This window comes from Schistocerca gregaria, chromosome 3, assembly GCF_023897955.1.
Source record: "Schistocerca gregaria isolate iqSchGreg1 chromosome 3, iqSchGreg1.2, whole genome shotgun sequence".
Taxonomy (NCBI): Eukaryota; Metazoa; Arthropoda; class Insecta; order Orthoptera; family Acrididae; genus Schistocerca; species Schistocerca gregaria.
This window is the reverse complement of record NC_064922.1, coordinates 26186936-26205908: the sequence shown is the minus strand read 5'-3', so window position 1 is coordinate 26205908 and position 18973 is coordinate 26186936. Positions and strand designations below refer to the sequence as shown.

Genomic DNA, 18973 nt, shown 5'->3' with positions numbered 1-18973 from the left:
AAATCCTGAACCAAAAGATGCTTCATTTGAAACAAAAAATTTATGTCATGCCGAAGCAATAGAGATTGAAGGTTATAGCTTTAGTGCCTTTTTTTTTTTTTTTTTTTTTTTTTTTTTTTTTTTTTTTTTTTCTCATCCACTGCTTCTCGGCAACCTAGCATACTTCTTTGTAATATATAATAAAGTTGTAGGAAGTAGTGGACCCTGAACCTGTATATTATTTTTTTAATTTCTGTTTAGTTTTTTTATTGTTATTATTATTATTTTTGTTCGTTTGTTATTTTTTTTTATTGTAAAAGAAAAATCTTCATGGAATGTGAAGAAGGAATTTTATGTTAAGGCACTAATTCCATAGCCTCCTTTCCTTCTTGAGATTAATAATAATAATAAAAAAGTATGTTCCCTTCCATGGAAACAAATGAGACTTCCTTCTCAGTCATAAGATGAATGTATAAGAAAACAATTTATCTTTAACCCTGCGATACTGGCTTTCGGCTTCGGCTTCTTCTGTACAATAATCAAAATAGCCTTCTTTGCCAGCAGAGGATAAGTGATTGTAATATGAAACTGTAAAATTGTACTTCTCCCCAATTGTTTTTGTTTAAGCGTCGTTTCGCTTAAATAAACGATTTTTGTTTATCTCGTTGCTTGTCAACCAATGCCCAGTCGCTCGAATACAATTTTAAGCATATTGCCGTAGTTTTTCTTGTGGTCTTTATATTTCAGGGCGTTATAAAAAGCACACTTCAAGTACATGTAAAAATCAGTGGAATTGTCATTTCCCAGGTGATTAATTACGTAATTCACATAGTGTCCCATTAACCAATGGACCGAGTTGTTTTTTGCTGCTGGAAAATAGCAAGTCTGAGGCCTGAGGAATGTAACAGGGGGAAAATTTTCCACCGAAGATCTCGTAAGAAAAGCCAGTTGTTCCCTAATCCAATTACAGAGTTGTAGATTGCCACCGCACGTGAATCTGTGCACTAACGTGTCGATCAATTTACAGTTGAGACATAGGTTCGTGTCGCTAACGCCGATTGCATGTAACCTTTCATTGGTGCTTACGGTCTCATTCACTGTTTTATACCACGCGGACTTGACGTCCGATGGTAGACCACGCATATTAATATTTTTCCATATGGCGTCCCAATCAGTGTGTGGGTATTTACTTTCCAATTTGTTTCTCCCCTCCATTTTCTTTCGATGGCACAGAATATCGCGGGCCGTGATCCGTCGTGAGTTGATGATGACACCGCCGAGATAGCTTAATTCCACAAAATATACACGAACGTACTGGAGCCGGTTATTTATTTTTTGCACATTCACCGGCGCCTGTAAACTGGCAGGCCTGACAACTTCAAATAATTTAGTTGTAATGCTATCAGCGTGGTCGCTAAGGATAGTGGCGGTCCTGTTTATAAAAAGCGCAGACGCCTTATTTCTGATGTCAACTAACCCCAAACCTCCATTCCTGGGATCTAAGGTCGCAGTTTTTGCGTCGACTCTGAATATATCCCCTTTCCAAAGATAGCTGGCAATGGTAGACATTATCTTTTTTCCAATCATTTTCGGTAGTGGGAAGATCTGTGCTATAAAGTAACTCCTGGAGAGAATGCAGTGGTTAATGAAAATCACCCTCTGAACTTGGTTCATGTTACGGTGGAGGTTTTCCCTTGTTGTTCCAAGAAGTTGTCCCGACGTATTTCTCCAATTGATAGCTGCCATTTTTAACGGACAAGGTGTCAGTGTTATTCCTAGTGCTTTGCATTGGGTGACCGTTGTGGCCCAGGCTAAGGTGGTATGTTGAAAACCCCGCAGGTTTAGGAGTTTGCTTTTGTTTGCGTTGACACCTGCTCCGGAGACTCTACAGTACTTTTTAATTAGCGTTTCCAATTTCAAAATGTCGTCGGGATTTCGCAGGACGACTCCGACATCATCGGCATAGGCGTTTATGACTGTTCGGTGACCAGATAATGTGATGCCAGTTAGAGTGGCATGAACACTGCGGAGGAAAGGTTCTAATGAAAGCACGAATAGGAACATGGAGAGGGGGCTTCCTTGAGGAACGCCGCGCCTGATCTGAATCTGCTTTGTCCTCTGGCAGTTAACTGATATACAAGCGCTGATGCCTGTTGCAACATTGCTGATCACACTTACGACTCGCTCATTAAAACCTATTTTGTTCAGTGTGGCACTAAGGAATCTATGATCCACACGATCAAATGCTTTCTGGAAGTCAATAAACATGATAGCACATTTTATGGTGGTCACAGCAGTGATTGCAATTATATCTCTATATTCAGCTATGCTTTTGAAAATGCTCTTGGTAGGCACACAGGACTGGTATGGACTTACTATCTTTTTGGCCAACTGTGAGAGTCTGTTGTTTAAAATTATGCCGATGATTTTATAATCGGAGTTTAACAGGGAGATAGGACGAAAGTTGTTGAGGTTTCTTTTTGCAGCATTTTTTGGGATTAGTACTATTGTGCTCTCTTTAAAAACAGCAGGTAAATGTTTTCCCTGAAGCACCTCGTTCGTCATTCGGGTAAACATGTCACCAATCAGTGGCCAGTATCGTGTATAAAATTCAACAGGCAAACCATCCGGTCCCGGCGATTTCCTCAGAGGAGATTTGCAGATGATTCTGTGGATATCTTCGTTAGTACACTCAACGAGAAGGTCTTCGTTTTCCTCGTCCGAGACCTGTGGAGCTATGTAACTAAGGAACTCATCGAAGGACTCTTCACATACCGGGTTGGCAGTGTATAGGTCTTCGTAATATTTGTGCACTGCATTGACGATGTCTCTCTGAGTCGTGAGTGTCTCGCCAGTTTCAGACTGAAGTCCATCAATGAAGGTGCGTCTCCTGTTTCTTTCGTGCTTCAGTAGATGGTACAAGGAAGCATGTTCATCCTCCACGACTGTCTTAGCCTTGGATTTTAATTTCAGACCCTCCATCTGCTGTCTTTTAAGACTGAGCAATTTGGCCTTAGTTTGCTTGATATCTGCCAGACGGACGTTGGAAGTGTTTGCCTGCTCATATAAATTGCGCAGCATGGTATAATAAAATTCTATGGAATTTTTCAAGTCTTTCGATCGTTGTACACTATACTGGATGAGAACTTTTCTCAGTTTAGGCTTTGCCCTGTTGCACCACCAGTCTAGTACTGAGACGTGTCGATCTACAGAGCGGAGGCACAATGCCCACGCTTCTGCCAAACTTTCTTCTAATCCGTCGTCCTGCATCAGTGACGTATTAAGGTGCCATGAACTTCTAAAACGGCGAGTGGGTTGCGCAGTAAGGTTGATGGAAGCTAGCACGGAGCTATGATCAGAAAAGTAAACTGGAATCGTCTCTGCTTTAATGAAGGAGCTAACTAGACTTTGCGATATGTAGAGTCTGTCGATCCTGCTACGTGAGTGAGGACCTAGGAATGTAAATGCCACAAATGTGGGATACATTATTTCCCATGCATCTTTAAGCTGTAAAACAGTGACGAAACGCTTCAGTTCGTTGCAGGTGTTAAAATTCGGAACCTGGTCTTTCTTATTTATCACACAATTAAAATCACCGCCTATTATAAGATCTTTTGGGTTTTTCCGTAATAAATAAATGATTTCTTCTTTATAGAACTGTGCTCTTTCCATTCTATTGGATGTGCCAGAAGGGGCATACAGATTGATAAGGGTAGAACCAAAGACTTTTATACCTATCGCTCTGCCGGAGTCCAACCTCTCGATATCCGAGACAGGAATCCCCTCCCTGACTAAAATTGCTGTACCGACGTTGGTGTCAAGTGAGACATTTAAAATCGCCAAATATCCAGGCACTGTAAGATTAGTCAGCACTACTTCCTGTAGGAAAGCAATGTCCGTCCCTGACTCATATAAATAATCCTTGAGCGCTGTAACTTTAGTCACGGATGTAATCCTGTTAATATTGATAGTCGTAATTGTATATGCCTGGGACATTTAGTTTGCATAAAAAGTAAATAAGTGATTAAAAAGATAACAAAATATTAATAAAAAAAAAAGAGATGTGCAGCTCCTAGAAGGGAGAAACGACTCTGCTTAAACAAACATCTAAAAGAATAGTCAGTATTTGAAGCTCGGGAAACACTTCATCTGGTTCCTCTGAAATATGACTAAGACAGTAGTACAATTAGAAATGAAACTGGTTCAACAAAATCCTTTTTTATTTTTCATCTTACAGCCTCATTTTGGTGCAGGATTCCGAACATCTCGGGTTTTAGTTTTACCGAGGGGCTTTGCATCACTAATGTCACTGGAAGGTACCTCCTTAGGTCTTTCCGTGATGATTTCATACAAGACGTTCTTGGCCGTCGCTTCCTCTTGTGCTGGTTGTTGTTTGCTTTGCTTACGGGAAGCTTTGAGATTAGGTTGCGGTTTGAGTCGGCGTCTTCGGACATCTTGGTTCAACGCGCCGTCATTCGGATTGTCTATCTTTACCACCGTTGTGACCGAAGCTGCCTCAACAGCGTCCTTTTTACGAGTGCCATTTCCTTGTTCTTCCGTCACTAGCTCCAGAGCACTGACTGAGTCGGCGGTTTGTGGGTCTGTAAGTTCTTGAGTTGGGTTCCGCTCCGTCACCTCTTGTGCTTCGGAGTGCGCCTCTTCCGTCTCCGCGACAATCGTTACTGCGTCCCCTCCGTGGACCGTTTGTACCTGTTCAGCCGCCGACAGCGGCCGGGTTGCCTCAGCGGCTGTCGTCACGTCAATACATGTACTGTTAGTTTCCTCGAGCACATCCGCATTACACTGCTTCTGCTTGCGGGTGGAAGGCGAATTACGGGCGGACTCGCCGTCCGAGCCGTCATCGGTCGTTTCCAACGGTCGCTTCTTATTCTGGAGATCGCAACCGGGAACAGAAGGGTGTGATGTAATGACGCTCAGGGGAGGGAACTCCGTAGTAGTTATGGCGGGCACTGCAGAAGTACATGCACCACTGTCGTTAACCGAAAGAAGGGAAGTGCTATTTGGTAAGACATCGCTGAGGGTCAGTTTTTGACGCTGTGTTAGATTGTTCCGAAGAACAAAAACACGGCGCGGACAATCTTGTCGGAAATGACCTGTCTCATTGCAAATATTGCACGTGCGCTCCTGACCAGAATACACAACATGTGCTTTATGGCCTGCAACGGATATATGGGACGGAATGTTGGCTTTCACCTCCATTTCAACGGATCTAATGCCATTAAAACACTGTATCTTGTATAGCTTCGACCATCTTTCGTTATAGATAGATTTAACTTCGCCATATTTAGATAGAGCGTCCTTGATCAACTGATTATCAATTTCAATTGGAACATTCAAAATCCTGACATTGGTGTACATGATATCAGCTTTTCGTACAGAGACATTACTTTTTGAACCGTCTCGATGAACAAATTCGACGGAATTACCCCATTTTGCAAACAACTTATCGACTGTCACTGAGTTCAGAAATTTAACAAAAACACAGTATTTTTCAGCATCTAATTGCGTGGTATGAACAGAGTCAGAATTTATACCGATTACCTCAGTCAGCCAATCGTGGATTTCCAGCGCAGTGGGTTGGACCGGCCGTGTTTCTTTCTCGAACGAGAAGACCAAAGTATTCTTCCTGACGGTGTCAGACATGGTCGTCGGTTCCGACGAAATTCCGGCAACAACCGAAATTGCGGCGAAGCACGAGACGTGGAACGGACGAAAGCACTATAAAAACACTTATCAGAGACACCACTCAAAAAATAACAGCGAAAATGTACAGCTAACTTCACGTAAACACCAAACACCGGCGATAGCGCTAACGTACGCGGAGTAAACAACAAGCACGTCCGACCGCGGCGACGGCTAAAGCCAGAATATCCATTAGGCCACACGGTCACTGACGACCAAGTATAACTTATATACGATTCATCTCGAAACGCTCACACCCCCTGAGGAATTGTGTTTTCGTTCCACACAGCCGCTGCCCCTTACTCTTTCCCACCCATTCGTTACATTCAACCTCTTACGAGACCGACCAAACATAGACAGGAAAACAAGACCACACACTTTGCGCAATCGGAATCGATGGCAGGGTGTCCCTCGCCGCATTTGCTACGATGGCCATTTGCTACTTCTGCAGAAGCGGCGGCGGCGACGACGATGACGACGAAGACGACGACCGCGGGAGGCTCAGAGATTTGTGAGAAATACATCTATAAAATGTAATTCAGAATGCCTCGTCCCACCTTATGCCGTACCGCTTTGGCAAATGCTTTATCAGCGCCATTCGCCTTAATCACATCTGAGAGTAATTCTTAATAAAACGCCTCTCGCTAATTGTTCGCCATCACAGATACTGTTTGCTATACGGCCATGACGCGCAACTGATTTCCAAAATTCGTCTTCCTCCTGTGAGGATGGAACTCACGACTCCTGGTTTACTAGACCAGTGCTCTACCACTGAGCTAAAGAGGCGCGGCCTAGCGGAACTTTTGCGTACTTCGTCCGTACGGTCGTCTGAATCTTCAGACTTCAGCTGACAACACTTCATATTTTTCACTAATATTTGCAGCTATGGCGACCCATTACTGCTTGGATACACATCTGACACGTAGCCGATGTTCTCTCCAAACAAAATCACCTGCACTTCAGAACATGACTTTCACACATGTCTACAAAATCACCTTCACCTTCAAATACAGTTTTCTTGCGACTGATTGAGACGTAGGCAAATTTTAAAGTTGCTATTTCCATTACATCACGTTAATCAGAAAAAAATCGGTAATTTACATCTGCAGTGGAGAAAAATTCCGTTCCGCCCAGCGAAGAGCTCGAACCCACGACCCTGTGATTAAGAGTCTCATGCTCTACCGACTGAGCTAGCCGTGCTGCCTCGTTGGGTACCTCCTGGGTAGCAGATCACACAGTACTCGTTTGGGTTGGTTGGTCCCATACAGAATCTCTCCATGCTGCCTAATGTTTTCCTAACGACACTCGTCACGTACTTCACTTTTATTTCATAATCATTTCTGAGAGGTAAAGGAATTGCATGACAATCTGCAGAGCTAGCGGCGTCAAAATTAACACACATACTTGACGTGACTCAAAAGCCGAACGAGTTACTTTCCGACGTTGTTTTAGATGTGCAAGTGCCAGTCAAACCTCGCGGTGAGGGCACTCTGCCGACCATTTCGCTAGTTAACACCGGTCTTCTTGTGTGTGTTTCAAGCTCAAGACCATCTCCAAGCACAAAATGGTCAACAGCAACATTCAGACGGTTTCGTACTGCACAATTGCTACATTAAAACGGTATGTTTGTTTCTCAGAACTGGAAAAACACGACCGTGAGAGGATTCGAACCTGCAATCTTCTGATCCGAAGTCCGACGCCTTATCCACTAGGCCACACGGTCACTGACGACCAAATATAACTTATATACGATTCATCTCGAAACGCTCACACCCCCTGAGGAATTGTGTTTTCGTTCCACACAGCCGCTGCCCCTTACCCTTTCCCACCCATTCGTTACATTCAACCTCTTACGAGACCGACCAAACATAGACAGGAAAACAAGACCACACACTTTGCGCAATCGGAATCGATGGCAGGGTGTCCCTCGCCGCATTTGCTACGATGGCCATTTGCTACTTCTGCAGAAGCGGCGGCGGCGACGACGATGACGACGAAGACGACGACCGCGGGAGGCTCAGATATTTGTGAGAAATACATCTATAAAATGTAATTCAGAATGCCTCGTCCCACCTTATGCCGTACCGCTTTGGCAAATGCTTTATCAGCGCCATTCGCCTTAATCACATCTGAGAGTAATTCTTAATAAAACGCCTCTCGCTAATTGTTCGCCATCACAGATACTGTTTGCTATACGGCCATGACGCGCAACTGATTTCCAAAATTCGTCTTCCTCCTGTGAGGATGGAACTCACGACTCCTGGTTTACTAGACCAGCGCTCTACCACTGAGCTAAAGAGGCGCGGCCTAGCGGAACTTTTGCGTACTTCGTCCGTACGGTCGTCTGAATCTTCAGACTTCAGCTGACAACACTTCATATTTTTCACTAATATTTGCAGCTATGGCGACCCATTACTGCTTGGATACACATCTGACACGTAGCCGATGTTCTCTCCAAACAAAATCACCTGCACTTCAGAACATGACTTTTACACATGTCTACAAAATCACCTTCACCTTCAAATACAGTTTTCTTGCGACTGATTGAGACGTAGGCAAATTTTAAAGTTGCTATTTCCATTACATCACGTTAATCAGAAAATCGGTAATTTACATCTGCAGTGGAGAAAAATTCCGTTCCGCCCAGCGAAGAGCTCGAACCCACGACCCTGTGATTAAGAGTCTCATGCTCTACCGACTGAGCTAGCCGTGCTGCCTCGTTGGGTACCTCCTGGGTAGCAGATCACACAGTACTCGTTTGGGTTGGTTGGTCCCATACAGAATCTCTCCATGCTGCCTAATGTTTTCCTAACGACACTCGTCACGTACTTCACTTTTATTTCATAATCATTTCTGAGAGGTAAAGGAATTGCATGACAATCTGCAGAGCTAGCGGCGTCAAAATTAACACACATACTTGACGTGACTCAAAAGCCGAACGAGTTACTTTCTGACGTTGTTTTAGATGTGCAAGTGCCAGTCAAACCTCGCGGTGAGGGCACTCTGCCGACCATTTCGCTAGTTAACACCGGTCTTCTTGTGTGTGTTTCAAGCTCAAGACCATCTTCAAGCACAAAATGGTCAACAGCAACATTCAGACTGTTTCGTACTGCACAATTGCTACATTAAAACGGTATGTTTGTTTCTCAGAACTGGAAAAACACGACCGTGACAGGATTCGAACCTGCAATCTTCGGATCCGAAGTCCGACGCCTTATCCATTAGGCCACAAGGTCACTGACGACCAAGTGTAACTTTATACGATTCATCTCGAAACGCTCACACCCCCTGAGGAATTGTGTTTTCGTTCCACACAGCCGCTGCCCCTTACTCTTTCCCACCCATTCGTTACATTCAACCTCTTACGAGACCGACCACACACTTTGCGCAATCGGAATCGATGGCAGGGTGTTCCTCGCCGCATTTGCTACGATGGCCATTTGCTATTTCTGCAGAAGCGGCGGCGGCGACGACGACGACGACGACGACGACGACGACGACGACGACGACGACGACGACGACCGCGGGAGGCTCAGAGATTTGTGAGAAATACATCTATAAAATGTAATTCAGAATGCCTCGTCCCACCTTATGCCGTACCGCTTTGGCAAATGCTTTATCAGCGCCATTCGCCTTAATCACATCTGAGAGTAATTCTTAATAAAACGGCTCTCGCTAATTGTTCGCCATCACAGATACTGTTTGCTATACGGCCATGACGCGCAACTGATTTCCAAAATTCGTCTTCCTCCTGTGAGGATGGAACTCACGACTCCTGGTTTACTAGACCAGTGCTCTACCACTGAGCTAAAGAGGCGCGGCCTAGCGGAACTTTTGCGTACTTCGTCCGTACGGTCGTCTGAATCTTCAGACTTCAGCTGACAACACTTCATATTTTTCACTAATATTTGCAGCTATGGCGACCCATTACTGCTTGGATACACATCTGACACGTAGCCGATGTTCTCTCCAAACAAAATCACCTGCACTTCAGAACATGACTTTCACACATGTCTACAAAATCACCTTCACCTTCAAATACAGTTTTCTTGCGACTGATTGAGACGTAGGCAAATTTTAAAGTTGCTATTTCCATTACATCACGTTAATCAGAAAATCGGTAATTTACATCTGCAGTGGAGAAAAATTCCGTTCCGCCCAGCGAAAGGCACGAACCCACGACCCTGTGATTAAGAGTCTCATGCTCTACCGACTGAGCTAGCCGTGCTGCCTCGTTGGGTACCTCCTGGGTAGCAGATCACACAGTACTCGTTTGGGTTGGTTGGTCCCATACAGAATCTCTTCATGCTGCCTAATGTTTTCCTAACGACACTCGTCACGTACTTCACTTTTATTTCATAATCATTTCTGGAGGTAAAGGAATTGCATGACAATCTGCAGAGCTAGCGGCGTCAAAATTAACACACATACTTGACGTGACTCAAAAGCCGAACGAGTTACTTTCCGACGTTGTTTTAGATGTGCAAGTGCCAGTCAAACCTCGCGGTGAGGGCACTCTGCCGACCACTTCGCTAGTTAACACCGGTCTTCTTGTGTGTGTTTCAAGCTCAAGACCATCTCCAAGCACTAATTGGTCAACAGCAACATTCAGACGGTTTCGTACTGCACAATTGCTACATTAAAACGGTATGTTTGTTTCTCAGAACTGGAAAAACACGACCGTGACAGGATTCGAACCTGCAATCTTCGGATCCGAAGTCCGACGCCTTATCCATTAGGCCACAAGGTCACTGACGACCAAGTATAACTTATATACGATTCATCTCGAAACGCTCACACCCCCTGAGGAATTGTGTTTTCGTTCCACACAGCCGCTGCCCCTTACTCTTTCCCACCCATTCGTTACATTCAACCTCTTACGAGACCGACCAAACATAGACAGGAAAACAAGACCACACACTTTGCGCAATCGGAATCGATGGCAGGGTGTCCCTCGCCGCATTTGCTACGATGGCCATTTGCTACTTCTGCAGAAGCGGCGGCAGCGACGACGACGACGACAGCGAGAGGCTCAGCGATTTGTGAAAAATACATCTATAAAACGTAATTCTGACTGCCTCGTCCCACCTTATGCCGTACTGCTTTGGTAAATGCTTTATCAGCGTCATTTGCCTTAATCACATCTTAGAGTAATTCTTAATAAAACGCCTCTCGCTAATTGTTCGCCATCACTGATACTGTTTGCTATACGGCCATGACGCGCAACTGATTTCCAAAATTCGTCTTCCTCCTGTGAGGATGGAACTCACGACTCCTGGTTTACTAGACCAGTGCTCTACCACTGAGCTAAAGAGGCGCGGCCTAGCGGAACTTTTGCGTACCTCGTCCGTACGGTCGTCTGAATCTTCAGACTTCAGCTGACAACACTTCATATTTTTCACTAATATTTGCAGCTATGGCGACCCATTACTGCTTGGCTACACATCTGACACGTAGCCGATGTTCTCTCCAAACAAAATCACCTGCACTTCAGAACATGACTTTCACACATGTCTACAAAATCACCTTCACCTTCAAATACAGTTTTCTTGCGACTGATTGAGATGTAGGCAAATTTTAAAGTTGCTATTTCCATTACATCACGTTAATCAGAAAATCGGTAATTTACATCTGCAGTGGAGAAAAATTCCGTTCCGCCCAGCGAAGGGCTCGAACCCACGACCCCGTGATTAAGAGTCTCATGCTCTACCGACTGAGCTAGCCGTGCTGCCTCGTTGGGTACCTCCTGGGTAGCAGATCGCACAGTACTCGTTTGGGTTGGTTGGTCCCATACAGAATCTCTCCATGCTGCCTAATGTTTTCCTAACGTCACACTCGTCACGTACTTCACTTTTATTTCATAATCATTTCTGAGAGGTAAAGGAATTGCATGACAATCTGCAGAGCTAGCGGCGTCAAAATTAACACACATACTTGACGTGACTCAAAAGCCGAACGAGTTACTTTCCGACGTTGTTTTAGATGTGCAAGTGCCAGTCAAACCGCGCGGTGAGGGCACTCTGCCGACCATTTCGCTAGTTAACACCGGTCTTCTTGTGTGTGTTTCAAGCTCAAGACCATCTCCAAGCACAAAATGGTCAACAGCAACATTCAGACGCTTTCGTACTGCACAATTGCTACATTAAAACGGTATGTTTGTTTTTCAGAACTGGAAAAACACGACCGTGACAGGATTCAAACCCGCAATATTCGGATCCGAAGTCCGACGCCTTATCCATTAGGCCACACGGACACTGACAACCAAGTGTAAATTATATACGACTTATCTCGAAACGCTCACACCCCCTGAGGAATTGTGTTTTCGTTCCACACAGCCGCTGCCCCTTACTCTTTCCCTCCCATTCGTTACATTCAACCTCTTACGAGACCGACCAAACATAGACAGGAAAACAAGACCACACACTTTGCGCAATCGGAATCGATGGCAGGGTGTCCCTCGCCGCATTTGCTACGATGGCCCTTTGCTACTTCTGCGGCAGCGGCGACGGCAACGACGACGACGACGACGACGACGACGACGACGACCGCGAGAGGCTCAGCGATTTGTGAGAAATACATCTATAAAATGTAATTCAGACTGCCTCGTCCCACCTTATGCCGTACCGCTTTGGCAAATGCTTTATCAGCGCCATTCGCCTTAATCACATCTGAGAGTAACTCTTAATAAAACGCCTCTCGCTAATTGTTCGCCATCACAGATACTGTTTGCTATACGGCCATGACGCGCAACTGATTTCCAAAATTCGTCTTCCTCCTGTGAGGATGGAACTCACGAGTCCTGGTTTACTAGACCAGTGCTCTACCACTGAGCTAAAGAGGCGCGGCCTAGCGGAACTTTTGCGTACTTCGTCCGTACGGTCGTCTGAATCTTCAGACTTCAGCTGACAACACTTCATATTTTCGACTAATATTTGCAGCTATGGCGACCCATTACTGCTTGGCTACACATCTGACACGTAGCCGATGTTCTCTCCAAACAAAATCACCTGCACTTCAGAACATGACTTTCACACATGTCTACAAAATCACCTTCACCTTCAAATACAGTTTTCTTGCGACTGATTGAGACGTAGGCAAATTTTAAAGTTGCTATTTCCATTACATCACGTTAATCAGAAATTCGGTAATTTACATCTGCAGTGGAGAAAAATTCCGTTCCGCCCAGCGAAGGGCTCGAACCCACGACCCTGTGATTAAGAGTCTCATGCTCTACCGACTGAGCTAGCCGTGCTGCCTCGTTGGATACGTGCTGGGTAGCAGATCACACTGTACTCGTTTGGGTTGGTTGGTCCCATACAGAATCTCTCCATGCTGCCTAATGTTTTCCTAACGTCACACTTGTCACGTACTTCACTTTTATTTCATAATCTTTTCTGAGAGGTAAAGGAATTGCATGACAATCTGCAGAGCTAGCGGCGTCAAAATTAACACACATACTTGACGTGACTCAAAAGCCGACGAGTTACTTTCCGACGTTGTTTTAGATGTGCAAGTGCCAGTCAAACCTCGCGGTGAGGGCTCTCTGCCGACCATTTCGCTAGTTAACACCGGTCTTGTTGTGTGTGTTTCAAGCTCAAGACCATCTACAAGCACAAAATGGTCAACAGCAACATTCAGACGGTTTCGTACTGCACAATTGCTACATTAAAACGGTATGTTTGTTTCTCAGAACTGGAAAAACACGACCGTGACAGGATTCGAACCTACAATCTTCGGATCCGAAGTCCGACGCCTTATCCATTAGGCCACACGGTCACTGACGACCAAGAATTACTTATATACGATTCATCTCGAAACGCTCACACCCCCTGAGGAATTGTGTTTTCGTTCCACACAGCCGCTGCCCCTTACTCTTTCCCACCCATTCGTTACATTCAACCTCTTACGAGACCGACCAAACATAGACAGGAAAACAAGACCACACACTTTGCGCAATCGGAATCGATGACAGGGTGTCCCTCGCCGCATTTGCTACGATGGCCATTTGCTAATTCTGCAGAAGCGGCGGCGGCGACGACGACGACGACGACCGCGAGAGGCTCAGAGATTTATGAGAAATACATCTATAAAATGTAATTCAGAATGCCTCGTCCCACCTTATGCCGTACCGCTTTGGCAAATGCTTTATCAGCGCCATTCGCCTTAATCACATCTGAGAGTAATTCTTAATAAAACGCCTCTCGCTAATTGTTCGCCATCACAGATACTGTTTGCTATACGGCCATGACGCGCAACTGATTTCCAAAATTCGTCTTCCTCCTGTAAGGATGGAACTCACGACTCCTGGTTTACTAGACCAGTGCTCTACCACTGAGCTAAAGAGGCGCGGCCTAGCGGAACTTTTGCGTACTTCGCCGCACGGTCGTCTGAATCATCAGACTTCAGCTGACAACACTTCATATTTTTGACTAATATTAGCAGCTATGGCGACCCATTACTGCTTGGATACACATCTGACACGTAGCCGATGTTCTCTCCAAACAAAATCACCTGCACTTCAGAACATGACTTTCACATGTCTACAAAATCACCTTCACCTTCAAATACAGTTTTCTTGCGACTGATTGAGACGTAGGCAAATTTTAAAGTTGCTATTTCCATTACATCACGTTAATCAGAAAATCGGTAATTTACATCTGCAGCGGAGAAAAATTCCGTTCCGCCCAGCGTAGGGCTCGAACCCACGAACCTATGATTAATAGTCTCATGCTCTACTGACTGAGCTAGCCGTGCTGCCTCGTTGGGTACCTGCTGGGTAGCAGATCACACAGTACTCGTTTGGGTTGGTTGGTCCCATACAGAATCTCTCCATGCTGCCTAATGTTTTCCTAACGTCACACTCGTCACGTACTTCACTTTTATTTCATAATCATTTCTGAGAGGTAAAGGAATTGCATGACAATCTGCAGAGCTAGCGTCGCCAAAATTAACACACATACTTGACGTGACTCAAAAGCCGAACGAGTTACTTTCCGACGTTGTTTTAGATGTGCAAGTGCCAGTCAAACCTCGCGGTGAGGGCACTCTGCCGACCATTTCGCTAGTTAACACCGGTCTTGTTGTGTGTGTTTCAAGCTCAAGACCATCTCCAAGCACAAAATGGTCAACAGCAACATTCAGACGGTTTCGTACTGCACAATTGCTACATTAAAACGGTATGTTTGTTTCTCAGAACTGGAAAAACACGACCGTGACAGGATTCGAACCTGCAATCTTCGGATCCGAAGTCCGACGCCTTATCCATTTTTTTTTATTTTATTTTTTTTTACTTTTTTTTATTTGAGAAAATCCCTGACCCCGCCGGGAATCGAATCCGGGAACCCAGGCGTGGGAAGCGAAAACGCTACCGAACGACCACTTTTTTTTGTTTTTTTTTTATAAAAATATTACAAAAAAGAAAAGAAAAAATCAGTCTGTGCATAAAATAACCTCCCATCTCTTTGGTTACTTTCATGGAAATGCCATGACAAAGCCACAAAACTGAAGTTGTACTAAGGCACTTATGCAAATACCATGTACAGAAATATGTCAACTAATACTTAAAGAAAATAGTGTTTCTACACACACTAATTATTAAGCTCAACAAAAATATAATCACAGCCTACAATGCTTATTTCACAAACTACTAACTACATTTTTTTTTGAGAATGCATAAAAAAAACAAGGCAGCCATGCGCAAAAAGTTGCCAATAAAGTGAACTAAAAAGGGCCATCTTGCTCGCTGCGGTCACATTGCTAGGCGGGCGGCCAGGAACGGGCGGTCGTCATTGCATTGGACATCACCAGCAACCAATCGTTGGAGCGCCCAGGGCCGCTGCACACTGTCAGAGACTGTTTCTGTTACCATAGGGGAATCGTGGAAAGATCACATCTACAAGTTAATGTCTTCTCACACCCGGCACACCCCAGCTGGTTGGTGGGTCCATGAATGACGAACCCAAATAGTTCGCAAAAATGTTCCGGTAATCCTGTCTGTTCGTTAAGACCAGAAACTCGTCGATCATATAGTACCATAAATCGAGGACGTCTTTGTCTCCATCGCGGTATATGTAGTGTATCGCCATTCCTCGTACCCAATTAACCGCATTCATCAGGGTCATAGGGAAATAGACAGCGTCGGGATGAAAGAGTTCTTGGGGTAAAATCGAAACGTAGGGGCGGCGGAGCAGGAAAGCCAGGATCTGGCGGATCAGTTTCCAGCACTTACGCGCGGGGCCACATTTCAGTCTATGTTCGTCCGTGTCTAACGTCATGCAACGGGGGCACACAGGGTCGTCAATTAGGTGAATGGCATGCAGCCGTTGTCGGGTTGGAAGTTTCTCGTTAACGACCACATACCACCTCGACCGCACGAAAGTAGACAGGAACGGCGCGTGGATGGCTCGCCATACTCGTGGCCAGTCGACTGTAGGGTGGCGCCGTACAATGTCGTTATCCGGAGTCCAGTGCTGGAGAGCACTATAATAAGTCTTCGCTGTCGGATTCCGTGTCTCCGATATAACCCGCAACACATAGCTATGCTCTACGAAAAACGTTCTAATGTGTGACAGCGAGAGCGATAAATGTCCAACTGGTACCGGTGGGTACAGCGTACGTGGGGCCACTTCTTCAATCAGTAGGCCGGGGAGACTGGCTGTTGGTGAAAGCCAGAGTCGCCTCATGGAACGGAGATACAGTGTCAGCGCTCTGTGCTTGACGTGAGTGAGTTCAACACCGCCTTTGTCGAAGGATAAAGTAAGCGTAACAAAACGGATCTTGAAAACAGCACCATCGTTCACCACGTGTCCAAACACTGCCTGTATCCTGGAATCCATCGTGTCCGTTATCGGCAGTACATGGGCGTAATGGTTAAGGTGAGAAGCCATGTACACATTAACGTATTGGGCGCGTTGCAAAATGTTCAATGATCTGAATTTATTGATACGAGCCTCTAAACGGAGTCGTCGTAAGACCATACGATACGTAAAAGCCGCCGTGCGTTGTATTTGTCGATGGAGTGATATCCCTAAACACTTGAGCATCGGGACCTTTGTCAGAGGTATGGCCAGACCTGCAGGCATTCCTCGTCCTACCTCCATGTAGCGTGATTTCCGAAGGTTGAGCACACTGCCTGCCACCGCCCCATACTGGTGGAGCCAGGAAAACGCCATGTGTATTTCGTCACCAGACCGTGCTAAGAACATCACATCGTCGGCGTATGCACCACATCGAAAGGTTACGGAACGGAGGGTAAGTCCTTCTAAGCGTCGCCGTAGTCCGTGAAGAGCTGGTTCGAGGGCAACGGCGAAGAGCATGGCAGAAAGAGGACAACCCTGCCGGACGGACCTGTAGACACGGACAGGGGCGGACCGACAGCCGTTGATCATAATCCTCGTGACAGCCCCATGGATCAATCGAAGCACAACAGACGCGGGACACCGATGTGTTCCATAACAGTACGCAGGAAACCATGGTTAACGCGGTCGAAAGCATGGTCGAAGTCCAGCGCAACAAGAGCGCCTTGGAGGCGGCAAGTTTGCATGAGCGCCACCACGTCTCTATAGGTGCTTAAAGTCGTAAACACATTAGTGTCGCCCCCGAGGCAGGTTTGATCAGTGTGAATGGCCGACATTACCGTAGGTTTGAGCCTCTCACGGAGCATTCGTGTCAACAGCTTATAGTCAGTGTTTAGCATTGTCAACAGGCGAAAATCAAGAGGGCGACGGCCTCCGCCGGGTTTGGGCACAGGGATCAAGAGACCCTCAGTAAAGTCAGATGGTACCTGAAAATCGGCGTCCAGGAGTTCACTGTACACCCTGACCCACATTGGGCCCATGAGATCAAAGAACCGCTTGTAAAATTCAAGAGGGAGGCCGTCAGGGCCAGGCGTTTTGTTGGGAGAGCCACGCAACAGAGTCTCTCGCAGTTCTTCCAAAGTCACCGCCGACAAGAGCGTAGCATCATCTTGTAGGTTCCGAGAGACTGGTAGGTCAGATAGGACTTCCCTGACCCCTACATTCATGTGGGACTCCCTCTCGTAAAGAAGTTTATATGACTGTGTGAACGCTCGGACGATATCCATTTGTGCGTCAACGCGTCGCCCGTCCTCCGTCTCAACCTCGGTAATGAGCTGCCTCTTGCGTCTTCGGCGTTCTTGAATGATATGGTGGAGGGAAGGTCGTTCACCACGAACATCATCAGTCGTCCTCGCTCGCACCCGCACACCCGCAACACGTACGGCGTTGATACGAAGCAATTGTGCCTTGACGCGTTGTACTGCTGATTGTCGCTCTGGCGACGGCGGTTGTACAGCCAGTTCGCGTAGCGCAGTATAGTAAAAATCAGTAGTCGCAGTATACCAGCGCGCTCGGTCGCGTCCATAGCTGACTAATGTTCGGCACAGTGCGGGTTTTGCACACCGTAACCACCATTGAAGTACAGAACGGTAGGCGGGTAAACGCCGGTGGCAATTGCTCCATGTGGACTCGACTGCGCGTCTGCAATTTATCTCATCAAGAAGGGCCACATTGAGGCGCCACGGACCCCTACTTCGGCGGACGCGCTGGCGGGGAAGGGTGAGAGTACACACATATGCGAGGTGATCCGTGAACGCTGCCGGCCACATCTCAGCGTCGACAACGGCCGATCGTAGGCCGCGGGTGACGTAGACTCGATCCAACGGCTCGCGGAGTGACTAGTAAAGGAGGTGTGTGCTCGACGGTCGCCGTGTTGGATGATCAAGGTGTCCAACAAGGCCAAGTCCTGTACAAGTGCCTGGAGTGCCGGGCAGGTGGTATAGTGTGGCTCCTGGTCGGATGGGCGGAGCACACAATTAAAATCGCCGCCTACTACCAAGTGGTCGGTATTGCCCTGGAAGAGAGGGGCTATATCTTCGGCAAAAAAGGTGCGCCGTTCTCTCCTTTTGCCGGTGCTTGAAGGAGCATAGAAGTTCACCAGACGTACTGTACCAATCGTGAGTGCGACCCCCCGGGCCGACGGTTAATAGGAGACATCAGTGGCCATTATCCCTTCCCGCAGTAGAATCGCCGTACCTCCGCCGCCCACATCTGCAGGCATAGTGTAGGCGTCATATCCGTAGGCATCGAGACAGAGTCCTGAACGGACTTCTTGAAGGAAAACAACGTCCAGATCCGCAGCGCGTAACGTATCGTTCAGCATACAGGTCTTGACATCAGATGTAATGCCATTGACGTTGATCGTGGCGAGGCGGTATGCCTGGTCCATCAAGTCTCGGGAGGTGACCATGGTATGACAGGAGGGCAGTAGTCGT

General features: G+C 46.4%; 10 non-coding genes across 10 annotated transcripts; all 10 read right to left on the bottom strand.

Moving 5' to 3' along the window:
* Positions 1 to 6396: 6396 nt before the first annotated feature.
* On the bottom strand, positions 6397 to 6468 carry Trnat-agu (transfer RNA threonine (anticodon AGU)). The gene has a single exon. It is a non-coding gene; the product is annotated as a tRNA-Thr (tRNA).
* An 864-nt stretch (positions 6469 to 7332) lies between these two features.
* Trnar-ucg (transfer RNA arginine (anticodon UCG)) lies at positions 7333 to 7405 on the bottom strand. Its single transcript has one exon. It is a non-coding gene; the product is annotated as a tRNA-Arg (tRNA).
* Positions 7406 to 7912: 507 nt separating this feature from the next.
* On the bottom strand, positions 7913 to 7984 carry Trnat-agu (transfer RNA threonine (anticodon AGU)). Its single transcript has one exon. It is a non-coding gene; the product is annotated as a tRNA-Thr (tRNA).
* An 861-nt stretch (positions 7985 to 8845) lies between these two features.
* Positions 8846 to 8918, bottom strand: Trnar-ucg (transfer RNA arginine (anticodon UCG)). The gene has a single exon. It is a non-coding gene; the product is annotated as a tRNA-Arg (tRNA).
* A 509-nt stretch (positions 8919 to 9427) lies between these two features.
* Trnat-agu (transfer RNA threonine (anticodon AGU)) lies at positions 9428 to 9499 on the bottom strand. The gene has a single exon. It is a non-coding gene; the product is annotated as a tRNA-Thr (tRNA).
* An 860-nt stretch (positions 9500 to 10359) lies between these two features.
* Positions 10360 to 10432, bottom strand: Trnar-ucg (transfer RNA arginine (anticodon UCG)). Its single transcript has one exon. It is a non-coding gene; the product is annotated as a tRNA-Arg (tRNA).
* A 495-nt stretch (positions 10433 to 10927) lies between these two features.
* Trnat-agu (transfer RNA threonine (anticodon AGU)) lies at positions 10928 to 10999 on the bottom strand. The gene has a single exon. It is a non-coding gene; the product is annotated as a tRNA-Thr (tRNA).
* A 338-nt stretch (positions 11000 to 11337) lies between these two features.
* Positions 11338 to 11410, bottom strand: Trnak-cuu (transfer RNA lysine (anticodon CUU)). Its single transcript has one exon. It is a non-coding gene; the product is annotated as a tRNA-Lys (tRNA).
* A 1451-nt stretch (positions 11411 to 12861) lies between these two features.
* Positions 12862 to 12934, bottom strand: Trnak-cuu (transfer RNA lysine (anticodon CUU)). Its single transcript has one exon. It is a non-coding gene; the product is annotated as a tRNA-Lys (tRNA).
* Positions 12935 to 13385: 451 nt separating this feature from the next.
* On the bottom strand, positions 13386 to 13458 carry Trnar-ucg (transfer RNA arginine (anticodon UCG)). The gene has a single exon. It is a non-coding gene; the product is annotated as a tRNA-Arg (tRNA).
* Positions 13459 to 18973: the final 5515 nt, after the last annotated feature.